At 37.9% G+C, this 16,143-nt stretch overlaps 1 protein-coding gene across 10 annotated transcripts in view; it reads left to right on the forward strand.

The window, feature by feature from the left end:
* Positions 1-11,268: 11,268 nt before the first annotated feature.
* The window catches only part of IL15 (interleukin 15), a 34,847-nt gene continuing 29,972 nt past the window's right edge, over positions 11,269-16,143 (forward strand). For 3 of the 10 annotated variants that reach the window (XM_064510741.1, XM_064510745.1, XM_064510747.1), the window contains exon 1: positions 11,269-11,387. The gene's annotated coding sequence lies outside the window, so the exon portion shown is untranslated. Of the gene's footprint in view, positions 11,428-12,755; positions 13,056-16,143 lie in introns of those variants that run through there. The other 7 variants (XM_064510748.1, XM_064510746.1, XM_064510742.1 and 4 more) reach the window with 7 other exon arrangements.

The following is a 16,143-nucleotide window of genomic DNA, read 5'->3' on the forward strand; positions in this document are numbered from 1 at the left end:
AATAAGTGAATTCTTCAAGTATGCACCTTTTTGCTTTAGTATTCATTAATATCTTTCATTCAACAACGGTTTCGTTTACAGACGTGCAAGGGGAAAGAGAATTTTAAGACTTGTTTAGTCAAGAAGAGGGAGCTTATAAAGGTCAGATCATACAAAGAAAGGGCAGATGCATCACCACATAGTTTCACGTACTACTCACTAGGAACAACACACAGTAAATAATAATTCCTGGCTTTTGTACAGTACATTCCTATTCCATGTGAAACTAAGCTAATATTTGAATTTGCAGTACCAATTCCAAATACATAAAAGAAAGTAATCTTAACAAAGTCAAGACTTGTTCACAGATAGCAAAATAATTTATGATGCGGATCTTTCCTAGCAACTATTAACTCATTTTTTGGTCAAGAGGTTGGAGAAACCAAAGCTTCTCCAGATCCTTTATCCCTCAAGGTTGGTGAGAAAAAAATAAGATGAGAAAAATAAACAGTTGACCATCTAAATCAGTAAAAATCCTAACCAATATCCCACCTGAAAATCCTGTTCATCTGTTCACTAGGCCATCTAGCTAAAAGAAGATATTTTTATTGAGCTGGAGCTTGTCTAAAAACTTTTGAGCTTTAATGAATTATCCTGAAACATTAAATCACTGAGCTCCCCTCAATATTAACCACTCTTAGAATTTTGAAATAATCTGTTTCCATTTCCTGACAACATGTCCTTTTGACCTCTCTTCCATTTTATAATAATGCTCATATATTTTGCTGGAATGGCCTAAGATTTCCCACTGTTCCACACTGAAGAGAGTCAAAGGTTCTAAAAAAACAATCTGGAGTGCCAATATTTTTAAAGCTTTAAAGATACAGTCTGCATATCTGCTAACTCCCCCTGCTAATCCACCGCGTGGAATCATCTACCCTTTAAAGTCAGTGCTTTTTCCTGTCCTTGTAATTGCTGGATGTGAAGATCTTCCATAAATTCACCTCAGGAAGTCCAGGTTAATGTTTTCAGCCATAGGGTCTACCTCTCCTATCTTGACATTCACACTGTAGAAGTACCTTCAACTTTCTACATGACAGTACCTCAAAAGTGAACTTTTTCCAAGTGAAAAATACCTTAGAAAACTGACTCTTTGCTATAAATATCTATTCCATATATGCCAATTATCATCCTATTGTTTAGTTATTATAACACTATGAGTCCTTATGACAACACAGAAGAAAGCCATATAATATTTTTCTTCAAGCAGAAATGCAATTTTCCTAGAAGTGAAAATTTCAAAATCCTTAGTGCTGGTAGCAAAGGAGCATATTATAACAATTTATACTACCTGACATTTCCTTATCTGATATGTGGATCAAAATTATCTTAACTCTAAAGAGGAGCGATTCTCTGAAAACATGTCATTAATAAGAGAATGCAGCAAAGTAAATTAACATTTATTTCAATTCTTTTCAAATATTTTCATGAGATATTTTCCACTATAAACACCTCAGTCATGGTTTCAAAAGTAAGTTAAGAATCATTATTAATCTACAAGCCACAGAAGAGAGCTGAACTTCTGTAAGAATACAATTGTGCTTAAATTTCATGAAAGCTTAATTCAGACAAAAATCTACTGAAGTCGCACTAATTATCACTTAACAGCATCCAGCATACACTCAAGTAAATACATAAACAAATTATTATTCCCTATTATTTTTTCTGATCCTCTACTGAGGATAGGTTTATAAATGAAGGATACATTTCATTATTAGGGAATTCTTTTTATTTTGTCTCTATTTAAATTTTTTCTAGATGTATGATCTACAAACTAATTGCAAAAAAAAAGTCAAGATCTGAAGTGTGAACAAGTGATTGATGATATAAGAGTAAACTAAACATAAGCATCTATCTGCAACAACTTATGGAATTACACTAGCCATTCTACACCATATTACCAGGCCCAAAATCTCCAAATATTTACATAAAAAGGGTTATTGCTTCTGGAAGTGGAGCACAGATACCTAGGTCACCATTCATGAGCCAAATATTCATTCCTATGGGGTCCAACTGGGCTTTCATATAATGAAATAGTTTTCCAACTACTTAGTTGAACTACTTTTCAAACTTTCCAAACCTCGGGAAGCATTTTACAAGAGACATACTGCATTTGCCACCGGACACAAAAGGAGGCACTACTACAATTTTTAGATACATGAGTATTTTTAACATAATATATAACACTTGGCTTATCAAGATACTGCAGCTGAAAATCACTTAGGAGCTTCTGTGGTAAAACTGGATGAGCTTAACTTTGTTATGACAGAGGACAGATTATATCACCCAAACATTTTAAGAAGTAAACTCTCATTATCACAAAAAGTGTAGAGAAAAGTATCAAACAAAAAGCACCAACCAGCTGTGAGCCCCCCCCCCCCCATTCAAGATCTAATGTGAGTTGGTGTGACAGCAGCTTGTTCCCACCTCGAAGCAGAGAGCTGTCTGAGAGAACTCTGTGGGATACAAGAGTATTGCTGCGGAAGTATCACTATATGCTTGCTCTGTTCCCATGCTCTCCCCATGTGCTTTCGGCCAGTGGACAGTATACAGATTAAATTCTGGGCTACCAGACCTTTGGTTTGACTGAGTATGGGCTTCTTATGTCTTTCCCTTTGAGAAACTCTGACAGATGTGCCAGGGTGAAGGTTGGTAGAAAAAAAGGCACAGAGTGCCTATCTTCAAAATGGTGGCAGAAATATAGTCCAGACATATAATGTCCTGTCCTTGAAAAAATACCAGAAGAAATGTTCAAAGAAAACAGTAAGGTGATAAGAAACGAGCCAACACATTTTTGTTATGGACAAATTATGTCAAACTAACCTTCCTTTTGTGACAGGATAACAAGTCAAGTCTAAATGATAGAGAAGGATTAGCTGTCATGTCATCTTGACCTCAGTAAGACTTTCAACATGCTATCATGTGAAATTATTATAAGCAAGCAAGGAATCTGACAGCAGGAGGCTGTACAACTGGTTGGAAAGCTGGACTCAGGAGTGCTGCTTATAGAGGAACTAGAATAATGTAAAGAAAAGAATACTGATGGCTCATCCAGTACTATTCAAGCACTTTAATTCACAATGCAGTGACCGAAGGAAGCTGTACTTACTTATCTCAGACAATACTAAACTGGAGAACTGAAACATTCTGGTAGGAGAAATAGATTGCAAAATAACCTTGAAAAACTGGAGAAGTGGTCCAAACTGCAACACAGGATGGCTGAGTGCAAAATCCAGGAGTCAACTGCTCGAATAGTGCATGGGGATAATCAGCTATGGCACACCTTCTGGAGAAGCACTATCAACCACATACTGACAGTGGCATGAAAATGAAAAAAGCTGGGGACCAAAACTAGCCTACACACAGGACAGGAAGAAACACTGCTAAGCAGCCAGAGTTCTGAACGGAATCAACAAATTGTGAACAGCTCTTCAATGCAAAATAGACAAAAGAGTAGTCAAGCTTTTGGATAAGCTCAGAGTCGCTAGGTCAGACAGAACAGAAATTTTAAGCACATGTTCCTCCCTGCCCGCTCATCCTTGCAGGGAGGAACATCACATCTGGGCCTGAGTTAGAACAAACAGTGCTCACTTCCCTGTGGACCTCCAAAATTTTTTTCTGCCCACCTCGAAGACCTAGGTCTCTGCTATACATATCCTCATTCTCTCCGTTTCCCTGCCTTTGCCACCAGATCCTACCTCTGTTGTGCAGCTCTCTTGCATGCTGTATTTTGCCACCTCTTTCTGAAGTTCTACTGCACATGGGAGGTTTTGAAAAGCACTTTAACGAAATACCTGTTAGGTATGGCTTAGGCGTCCATGATCATGCCTTGGAGCAGGAGGACAGACTAAGTGACATCACAAAACCTTTCCATTTCAAATTTTGATCTGTTCTTAGCTAACACAAAGGAAGATACTAAGCCTGAAACTGTATTACACAGATGTGAAGAACACACCATACACAAGAGAAGGATCAGTGATGCATTTTTAAATGGACTATTAAAAGGAGGTGCAATCACAGATGAAAGACTCATCTAAATGTGAAGGAGCAGGCTCCTTATTTGGAAAAGAAGAGGTGGGGAGGAGAGCAAGTAAATAATGGAGTCCTCGATAAAAGCTCAGATTGTAATAAACACTTTTAGTCAGAGACTATATTAATACTCAGCATCAGCCCTTGAACTACCATTTGGCTGGCACAGGAAGTTTTCTGCTCCTGAGCAAAGTTTATGAAGAGTGGAGTTGCTTCCTTGTGGAAGCAGTGCTGATCTTCAAAGAAGGTAGCATGGGTCCACAGGAGCATGGAGGCCAAATTTTGCCTTAGAAGGGAAAAAGGATTGGTGGGGACCAGTGCTGTAAGAGCTGAGCTTCTTATTTAATGTGACCAGGCCTTCAGCAATCACCAAAAAAAGAAAAAAAGAAAATGGAAATCACAATGGGAAAAAGCACAGGAAGCCAGCTCTCAACCTCCCCAGAGGAGGAAGTGGTTATTTTTAAATGACTAGGTGAATTATATCAGTATTTCTGGCCTGATGTTCCAAGAACTTTTCAACCCTCAAGCTACACTTCCATTTTATGTACCAGGTGCATGTAGTGTAAATCTAGAAAATCATGGAGTCTCCACTGGTATAAATACATGGAAGGGTTTGCAAGAAAGTGTAGTATCAGCAGAACCCAATCCTGTCCCTCCCATAAGCTATACGAAATACATTCTACAGGCAGGAAACTAGTTACACTGGGAGCTGCACAAAAGTAGATTCTCTTTGATAAACCCAGTGAGAGTGACTTCACAAGGAATTCTGTGGTAAAACAAGTAAATGAAAAGATGTTGCCTGTAATCTCAATATCTGGAAAGTCACAAGAAATACCACAATTCCGCACGTCTAGGATTTAGGAGAGGTTTTGTTAGCCTTTCTCATGTGATGTCAAGTCCATTGTTCTTCTGGCATATACCTACACTGACTACTTTTACATACCTAACATTTTGACTACTTAGTATCTTCATTGCATAGGACTTATGTTTGGATTAACATTCCTCTGTTCAGTTGCACCCTCACAAACAGAAATCTTTTTGAGGCAATGCATTTTCTTAAGTGTAACCTTGATTTGTTTATTAAATACATACATGAGGCCTAATAGCCACATATCAATACTTGTATGATGGCATGCATTCCTAATCGTGGCCCTTGCTACAGACTCGTTAACTAATCCCTGTCAGCAGTTCTAAAGCCTCAGCTTGGTTCTGGTGAAAAACCTTCTTACCTATATTGATAAAAATGTGCTCATGTGGATTCTAAAAACCAGGTTCTTAAATTACTGCTAATTTACAACACACACACACACACAAAAATAGATTGCAACAAAATCCAGAATAGGTCTGTTTTGGGGATCACCTTCTCCAGAGGCAGAAATTCGCTATATATTAATTTCAGTTACATTTCCAATTTTTCTGGATGTTACTGTTTTGATGTTGTCACATGTGACAATGCAGTGTATGCATAGACTCCGCAGACACACAGAAGTAAGTGAAGTTAGCAACAATGGGTGGTTTCAGTCTCATCTCTTCAATAATGTCTTTTACAAATGGTTTATTTTTTCCACATTTCTACCTCTGCAGAAAATACCATAATCTGTTGAGCCACTATCATCCTTTATTTTAATGCATGGAAACTTTGTTCCAACCATATTGACAAAAGTCTTTGGCTTATTTGTCTGTTTTCCCAGCAAAATATGTTGCATCAGCAACATAAAGGACTGCTGCTGTTTTACACTGTGCTAAGACACGGCCCAGAAATCAGCCTTTTGTCTTTCTGCATTTTGAGCAATCTCTAGCAGACTGTAAGTCTTCTTGAATAATAACAAGAACTGAAAGTCTTAAGTCGGGGTACCTAGATATCCTGATCTTTGGAAATATACTGAAATTTTCACACAGATAAGAGTCACTTCATACACGTCTCATACACTGGAGAACCAGGGACCCTTTCATTTTACTGTGGATGGGCCTGGCCTTGGACATGTGCCTCAGCAGCTGGCAGTGTCGCCCTCCGCAGTCTCTACTGGCTTCCTTTGTTCCACAGGCCAGCGTCTGAATTAGCAAGCCAACCCCATATTGGACCAAAGTCCTACATGGAAACCACCTGAACAGCTCGCAAGACAAACAGGGTTCATTGCTGTGATACTGGAAATCCCTTCCATAGACACTTAATCTTTTGCTATTTTAAGGATGCATGAAGTACATGCAGATAACTGCATCTCCTCAGGGGAATGGAGAGGTTTGGAAATACCCTGTATGTTTCTATTGTTACATGGCATTGTATGATTCCTACAATGAAATTCAGTGACGTTGGTTAGATAGTTATGAGGCAGTGGATAGAAGAACTCAGAGTAAGCTGTGAAGGTTAAAAATGGGGAATCTATTCTTGTGCATATTGAACATTTCTGTGTCTCATGAAGTCCCAGTGAAAACACTGGCATTCTATTCAGAGGGGGCTGCTACTTCTGAGTAACAGACACTCTGGAGAAATATAAGAAATAACAGATGGGAAAAATTGCTGGTCTGAGGATAATAAGCTATCATGAAACCCCATGACTGAAATGACAAATGGCCAACTACTGGTAGTAAATTTCAAAACACTATCTTTTCATCAACTGATCAAACTTCTGAATACTCCTAGTGCATTCATCTTTTCTGTATATAGTACGCCATGCATTAAGATCCCCTACAGAAGGCACATTGATAATTTTTCATGCAAAGGAGATAGCATCATGTTGTGGCGTGATGTGGGAGTTTAATATCGCATGAGTGTGTCACACTATATGAAAAGGCTCTTCATATACCATATTAACCCAAAAGGGATATGATAAAATTTAAGACAATCCTGAATTTGAGATCTCTGATTTTTAAGTTAAACTATTTGGAAAAGCCTTTATCTTGCTTTTGAGTAAACACAATACGCTGTGCAGAGTCTCTTAAATTTCCAGTGTTTAGAATACATTCTATCTATATGGTAGCTAAATATCTTGTTTTCTTCATTTATATAGAAATTACCTTCCACTGAAGGACTTCTAACTTTCTCACAAAAGGTATAAGCATTAAGGAGACACAATGTATTATAGTATAATCAGGGTATAAACTAGTATTATTGAAAGAGAGATACGATTAACTATGTCATAGTTGTAGTGTCATAGTATTAAAGGGACGAGAGGAAAATAATTTTGATGAAGTGGGTATCATTACTTGGTTACATTCTTTCCCCTTTCAACCATCTCTTTCATACGTTGATTATTTCAGTCTAGTAGGACTTCTTATTTATTTGGTTTGTTGTATGGGTTAGGATCAACAAATGGCAAAGCAGGCTGTTAACCCCAGAGAAGGTGTCTGTACGGACTAAGATTGATAGATATGTTTTGCCAAACTATTTGCTCAGAGGAAAAGTATCCCCCCAAATCAAAGCACTTTAGTTTCATTATTATAATGCAACATTTGATTTTTCAATTCACTAGTCTGGAATTTCTGTTCAGAAACACTTAAAAATTGCTTGGCTAATAAAAAAATATTTGACTGACATCTGTCTTGGCTGTCATGTTTAAAATTGAAAAAGGGAGGATTCAGAGCTATGAATCCTGTTTGAGGAATGTCCAGTGCAGTCAGGTACTTAAACTCCAGAAAAGTGCTTTTCCCCACCCTTTCAACTGGCTCATTTAGACAGTGCCTGGTTCAGCATGTTAAGCCTAACAGCTAAATGCGCCTGACTCTCCCAAAACACTGTATGGGGCTCCAGCCACCCAGTTCAGAAAGCAGCAGTCATTTAAGAGTCAGGTGGTCTAACACCTAAATTCAAAAAAGCACTGGAGTAGAGAATTATTCCTACAGGAGCTAGCTGGGAGCTTAAATAAGAATTAGTAGTTTTGTGGAGTTGGTCTGTAGTTCTGTACATCAGTGACCACAGTGACAGTGTGGACCATGAGTATTTTGTGGTGCAGCCGCTCCACTCTAGATCGATTGATTAGCTCAAAGGGAAATAACACAAATATAAACTGAGAGAACTGTCATGGTGAAGACATGCCTTTGAAGTGCTGTTTTACACTGTGCTAAGACACAGCCCAGAAGTCAATCATGTTAGCTAGCTTTTTATTCATGTATTTATTTTATTTTATGTAGGATTTGCTGTTTAATGACAAGTCACTCATGATCTCTCATGCATTTAAGAAGGAGCGACTCTTAATCTTGCAAAGATTTTAGGCTGAAATATTGCAAATACTTTGTATAAATAGGACACTGCTTATTCACAGGGCACTAAACAAAACCCCTATGATCAAAGGTTCCTCACACAAATCCAACTAATGGGCTGAAGCTTCATTGTGCATTTCTCTATGATAGCTTTTTCCACAAATTCAGAAGCACGATCCTACTCTTTTTTTGAGCATTAAATGCCTTTCCCTTTGTTTTTATTTTGCTAACTTAGCAACTGATACAATTTTGCTTGGAAACACTATCTCTTTAAATAGGAATAGCTCATGTTTAATGGCAATAGTTGATAAATTATAACATGCCAGAAATATTGTGCATGCTTCTGAAAGGCAGAATATTAATGTCTCTCCAGATGTGTCTAGAAATTAAATAGCATTTGCAAGATGCCTGAAGTTTTTAATAACCAATCTGAAGAGTCTATAATTTAGGACACATTATAATTTAATACGAAAAAAGAGACAGATTATCTAAAATACTCTACCAACCATAAAGCAGGAACTGGATAGATTTTCAGAAGGCACACATGCCCAGCTAGTAACCTGTTTAGTATATTGCATGTTTAATACAGCAATTATTTCAGAATTGCATATTGGTTTATGCATTGTTATGGAACTAGTGTAGGACAGTTTGCAAATTCAATTTTGTGTAAGATTTGTTGAAGATCGTAATTTACAGAAATGCACTATGCCAGCAAATATCAAAGACGGATTTACCTAAGTCCCTCATCACGCAGGTTCCCCTCTGTCCCTCTCTTGCTTCAAGAGTAAGGCACTCTGCTACTGACCACTACCAGCAGGATACACGCTCTCAAGCTTTGTCCAAGTCTACGTGGACCCAGTAACCCCAGCTCTTGGCATTCAGTAATGAAGCATGCCAGGGGGATTCTTCAGAGGAAGAAGGCTGTTTCCCCCTGAGTTAGCTTCACTGACTGCCACACTGGGAGTGGGGTGAGCAGAAGTTGTACCTGTTTATCAGCTCTTTATATCGACTCTTTCACCTGGAGGAAGAAAACAGCAGTTTTTCCACTTCCGTATGCAGTAATTCATGGCATTGACAACGGAGGGTGTAGTAGTTCACTCTGCAGAAAACTTCTCGAATAAAGCAGGAATACTATAAGAAATAAATAAATGAATACTTCTCAGGAAGAGACAATATTCAAATTGCAAATACTATCCTATGCATCTGCCAGCACATCGGATTTCAGGTACTCAAAAAATTCTGCAATTTTGTTTAAAAAAATCCATATCATTATGCTTTTACTTGTAGAGAACAGCTAGGAGTTCTGAAGGCATCTTATCAGAGAAGGCCTCCATTTCAAGAATGGTTTTTGAAAAGAGCTGATACTCAGTTAGTACACGAGAAAAGAATGGCCTAGAGTTATCTTTAGTAATTTGAAAATTTATCAAAAAAAGCTGTGTCTTGAGTCGCTTGGGAACCTCACTGAGGTGATCTGGTTTTCAAAGAACTGCCGCTGCTTTTTTCAAGACTGCCTTCAGAACATCCAGCATTTCTGTGTAATCACACAGATCACATTGCTCTAGAAGAGCCTTCTATCTCCCTTTTCCTCACTTTTGCTCCTGTAGGAATACCTGGGGCTTTGTTCTGCTCCCCTGGTGCTTAGTGACAGAACTAACAGGAATTTCAGAGGAAATCATTTCATATGACTAGAGGCAAATTTTTTTAAGAGTACAACAAAATCAAACCTGTTGTTGGCCGTAGCGCAGCCACACAATTTGGGTGACGTTATTTCCAATCAGGATGCTCATGTTTGAATTTTCAGTTATCCTTTTTTATTTTCAAAATTGCATTCATACATCTATTTTCACTTTACTGTTTGCATGTTTTAAGTTATTCACGTTCTTTGTCACTGCACTTATAATACTAAATTACAATTTAGTAGCTCATTAGTGAGAGTAATTGCCAATATCTTGCCAAATAGTCTGTGTCCACTATAAATGAGACTTGCATAAATTAGAAAGGGATATTTTGCTCAAAGGAGAGTATGAGAATAATTTATCTTATAAATAAATACCTTGCTATGGCTAGTAGTGTTTAGATGACTATAAAACGTCCCTTGTGTAATTAGGAAGCACTGTGTAATTAGGAAGCACATTCTTGTGTAATTAAGAAAATGAACGAAAATTAAATGTTTAGGGAGTGCAGGTGGTATTGCCAACCTATCGTAACATAACACATACTGACATCTGCATCATTTTTATATACAACTACTGTATCATGAACAGTTTAAGAACAGTTTTTAAATTAAGCTAGAAAAAGAATATATTTTAACTTCAGAAATACTAGCAAAACATAGTCTTTAAAAAAAGCAAAGCCAGACAAAAAAAGAAAAAAATACATATATAATGTTTCCATTTTGCAGTATTCAAAGAAAACTGTTTGGAAAGTGATTTTTAAAAGTATTAAAATGTGGGAGCTTTTTTCCCCTTTTCCCATAAAATATAATTTGCACATACCTAATGCTTTCTTGCTTGTTTTTTGCTGTTTATAACTTTTTTCTAGTTGAGTACATTCGGACATATTATAGTATAGCAAAGATAAAACACCAAAAAGCAAAGAAAAATGGGAAACCATCTATTTTCTTTCAATTTTAAACACTGACAAAATATGATAGACTTTAGGATCTAAAGTCCAAATATATACACACACACGTGCATACACACACATACTTGGAATTACTTACTGTCATTCTTGGAAAATGCCAGAATAAACTGAAAGAAGTGTTTATGAGTACTCTTGTTTTAGAAGAAGCTTCTTTAATTACAAGACAGTTAATAAATAAATATGTTCCTTATGTTTAAATATTTATCTAGGCTGATTTTTTTTTTTTTTCTGCAGTGCTGGTACCCCCTTTTCACTTGCAGTTCTGCACTTTGCTACTGCAAGAATTCCAGCTATCAGTCATCAGGTGTCAATTTTGTACTTTCAGTTTCTCTTTCAAGTCTTGCTCATATTTCTATCAGCTGCCAGCTCAGGCGGACTTACTTAACCTCCCATGTCTGCACAACTGCTTTTAAAGAAATACTAACTCCCTCTACTGAGACAGACCAGAAGTGTGTGGAGCTTCTCCTCTGGAGACACAGGTACAGAGTAGTGTGGGAGAACCACAAAGAGCATGAAACTGTGAGTTCTGCATTTATGTCTTGTATTAAATGGTTGTAAGGTTCTTTGCAGTGGTCGTGACTCAGAACCAGATCCTGTACAAGAGCTAATCAAGGTCCCTGCATTTCACATGAGTACCTTCTCTGTAGAACAGACACTAGACCCCAGTGTCTAACCTCAGAATACAGCAGTGCATGTGGACACCAAAATTAAGTGACCACCTCTCTGAACAGTAAGCTGCCTCAAGTAAGTGAATTCATCGTGCAGCCTTCCAAAATTAGACCCTGGAAACACAATTCTAGTCCCTGTTTCTCTATTTTATATAACTGCTGTTCAAGACAAAGAAATTCTATTTAGATCCTTAAGTATATTTCCTGAATTTGTCTGTACTAGAATATCTCAACTCAGGGAACCAACTGGCATTGTTCCCCAGGTTTCACAGTGTTTTTAAAAATGTTATTTCAGTGAGAAACAGGAAGGAAATGCACAACTCTAGGAGAAGCTCCTCTGTTCTTTAGTTAGGAGGTATGTCCATTGCTCAAATCCTCTTATCTAGCCACAGAGTATCCTTACCACCTCAGAGAGAATGACAAACGCACACGCACAGAATAATAACCAGCACCCAGAATAATGCAGAAGAGGACAAAAAAAAGATTGCACAGATAGGAGGTACCATATTCACAGTTGCCTCTCGAGTGCATCATAAGTGATGATGCCTGGAGCTGCTGAGCCTCATCTTCTGGCCACTAATTTAAGTTTAGCTCAAGGTAGGAAGGTTTTTTATTGTGAGGTGTCAATGCAGGACTTCAAGGTTAGAGCTGCCATGCCCTGTGCATATCATAGGCACTAAACCCACACTTATCTCATGGCTAAAATCCATGATGTTTGAGTTCAGTGCAAGCTGCAGGATATTTTTTCAGCTTCTTTATAAGGATATTCTTCTGATATCACTTGTGCCCATGCCACCTCTCTGCCCTGTCATCTCACAGCAAGCTATATGCCATCCTCTTCAGGGAAGCTCTTTTCTGCCCTGCCAACCCTTTTCGATGGTCCTACTCTTCCTTCTTTATGTTGCCTCAAAAGGCAACTTCTCTTCTCCTCCTCGGGTGGCTGCCCCAGTCAAATACTATTTGGGTTACAGAGAAGCAGAGGAATGACAGCATAAAATAGCATTATTTGCTTTCCAAGTAAACAACTCCTATGACCTTTGGTTGGGAAGATACACTTTAGCTACAAAGGGGGCGGGGACTGTGGAGAGACAAAGGCACAAACTGTACATTTCCTTCCCTTTAGGGAATGGTAAGAGGCAGTATGCGTAAATGTGACTGCTCAAGTCTACAAGCAGCTGCCTTTAGTGTTTTTCAATCACTTGCCTTCCTTCTCAATCAGAGACATACGCCTTTCCCCACTTTTCTTTTTTCTTTTTCGTTGAAAATTGCACAGAAATAGAAGGGGGAAATCCCTCCCCTCTGCTGTTTGTGGTGAGAGTAATTTCCACAGTGTATTAGGTGCAAACGTAGTCTTTAATTATTATATCACAACTGAAAGTAAAAGAGAATGGAGGAGGGGGAGGAGCGTTTGCTGCTGTCACTGGTGCAGACTTTATCCTAACTTCTGTGTCAGCTTCCTACACAGCTTTCCCGAGACTTGTGAGTATTTTAAACACCCTCTTGCTTTTCTTTCTTTCTTTTTTTGAAAAGATGAGGGAACTTATATTGCTTAGCTTCCAATTATTTAATGTCTTTTAAAATTGTCTGGTAAGATTTGTTTAAAACATAAAGGGTAATAGTTTAATAGTTTTGATATATAACCTTTCACCTGGCACCTGTTGCTCTGTTTCCACTGTGTGAGAGACATCAGCCAATATGGGAAATTGGTGTTGGCCACTGAAAATTCGTCACTGTTTTCTAAAAAAATGCACAAAACAAATATAAGGAGAAAACAAATATACTGCTGTGAGCCCACTAGCATAGTAAGGACAGAGAAAAAAGGCTGAGAGTAAAGTTATTAGCCATCTTAATGCGTACACTTGAAAGAACAGTTTAATGCAGAAAGGGAACTCAAAATCTGCAGTCAAGTGCAGTCCTACTGGAAATGGGGGTACGCAGATACAGTAGCTGATAGGGAGGTATTAGCTGGTCAGTAAACCAACTAAGCAATTGCATTTATGTGTCTGCTGTTAAAAAAATACCACTTTTCACCTAATAGGTAGGAGGCAAAGGATGTGTGGGAGAGGAATTTATAAAGGATTGTATTGTTAAGATCTGCAAAGTTACCTCAGTAAAATCTACTAAGAACAGAAAATTCCCCTTACTGTGTGCAAACCCTATCTGTGTGATTCCTTCTGTATACAGCAGGTACACTTCTTATTAAAAAATGGTCTGATATTGTAGAAGTATAAACATGACTTTGAGATTCCTGATTATAATTACTAGAGTACATTTTGCTATACTTTCCAAATAATCAATAGCATGGCAATTGCTTTGCCCATTAGGAATATGTTTATTTCTACTAACAGCTGCCAATTTATTTGACATGTGCTAGACAAATGGAAAGGCATCACTTAGTTATTTTATCTTGGAAGGAGATACTTAATTATAAATCAGTTTATTATAAAAAAATGTTCTTTATATAGCAACGGAGGACTCAGTTTCATTCATTGGGAGCCTGCTAGACTGTTCTAAAGTTTAAGAACATGTACTATGATTTTATAGCCTGTCACAGTCATTTTATCTCTGCAAACTTTAACAATAACATTCAGCCTTGCCAATTCTTCAGAGCATAACATTATAGCCTGTTGCTTTTAGGAATGTTTTTAATTTTCCAGGAAATACACTATACAAAGAGTCAGATCCATGCCGAGGCATCTGAGACCTTCACTGAATATAGAGAGGGATTACAGGGGACAGAGATACATGGTGAGGTGGAGCAGTTGGGTAGTATGAATAAAATAATGCTACATCTGTTCTGAAGAACGAAGAATCACTTCATTGCAGGGAGCCAGTAAAGCACAGCAGCCCACCCTCATCTTGGGATCTCAGCTGTTTGAACAAAGTTATTTACGCTACGCAAATGCCAGGAGGGTGCAGCACAATTGTTTTTATTCTTAATACAACCTTTTAGCCATGAACTGTTGCATGTCTTAGTTTGTTGCAGGATCTCAAAATAGTTTATTTTAGTAGATGATATCAGTTCTTGAGGTTCCTTTCTTAGTAACAACAATGTTTCATCTATCAGTCTTTCAGGACAGATTGGAATTACACTTAGGAGCAGTTAAATTCTGAGTCTTCTAATTTTGATAAGACAAACCTAGTTATTTTTCTTTTGTAGACATATGATATGGTATCTATAAAGATACCTCATTTTAACAAGTTGTTTAATAACAGCTAATATCAGTGCAATAGATGCATCACATTGATGATGGAGAAAACACTGGCCATCATGACAGGGTAAGATACACTTGGTGAAAATGGAAATCGAAGATATTGTTTCAAATCTAGACATATCTCTCAGCTCTCAATAGACAAGCCTTAGTGGATTGTATGCAGTTTAGGGTTACCCAGAGAAATGTGTATGAAGCAACATCTTATTTTTTATAAGTAGTTCCCAAATTCAGAGACATCCTTTCTTCTCACTCAACCCAAATTTTTTATTCCTATTCTTCAGACTTCGATAGCAGAGGAGTTCACTCCAGGAATAAATGCTGTACTCACAAACAAGCTGACAAATCTGTTTCTGCAGAGACCAAACTTTGGTAGAAAGAACTATTAATGGTCCTCATTGTAAGACATCTGTCCTCCCTTTTTGAGCAGGAGTTCAAAGGGATAGGACTATGTTTCACGTTCCCAGTACCTAAACAGACAGATTAATACTCTTTCATAGACAAGAGGACTTCCAATTCCGTATCACTAGTCCCAGAACAACTTACCTTCTCATCCTTTTGGTGCTGAACAATGAACCTGAGTCTCTGGTGCCCATCTCCAAACTTCCTGGGTGCTGAACTCTCCTCTGTTCTTGTTGGGCCAGTTCTGTTCCCAAGACTGATGCTATGAGCCCATGCAGAGTAAATCTGAAGGAAGGAATATAGTAGAAAGACATCATTTCATCCAAGCTGTCTGTACTGTATCAGTGTAAGCAGAGATCCCATTGGCCAGGGCTGAGTGCCACCTTTGACATAATTTTTTACTAGTCTCCATGAGAGGTATTTGTATGGTCTAGGCTAGGATTCCCTCTGTGTCGTTTAGCTGATTAGCACTCTAGGGTCTGTTCTCCACAATCCATCAGGATTCATGAGGAGATAAAGCTGGATTTTCATATGATGATGACAACACAGTGTTGCATCTCAGCACCTAATAAAAGCTGTCTTCCAGGCACAACTCAATGTAATAATGTAAAATCAGGAGATTAATTCTTTTTTTTTTTTTTGCTAAGAAATTGGTGAAGAGCAGCAGAAATATTTGGAAGCCAGTCATTTGCCAGCAGGAGATGGACTATATAATTAAACTGTTGTTGTTACCAATAGGCTATAATCAGCAGGTAATAAGATATATGTATCATTACAAACCATCTTACAGTGTTTCATGCTACAACAGATGTGGTAGGTCTTTAATGGCAGCAGAAGGTTATCACTCAGAGATTGTTGCCATTGCGGCTGCAATTTATAGTTTAATAGTTTAACAATTAACTCTAGTGCCAATGCTCAAAAATTGTTTAACAAAGAATGGCTGTTTTTTTCCC

Source organism: Dromaius novaehollandiae, chromosome 4 (assembly GCF_036370855.1).
Source record: "Dromaius novaehollandiae isolate bDroNov1 chromosome 4, bDroNov1.hap1, whole genome shotgun sequence".
Taxonomy (NCBI): Eukaryota; Metazoa; Chordata; class Aves; order Casuariiformes; family Dromaiidae; genus Dromaius; species Dromaius novaehollandiae.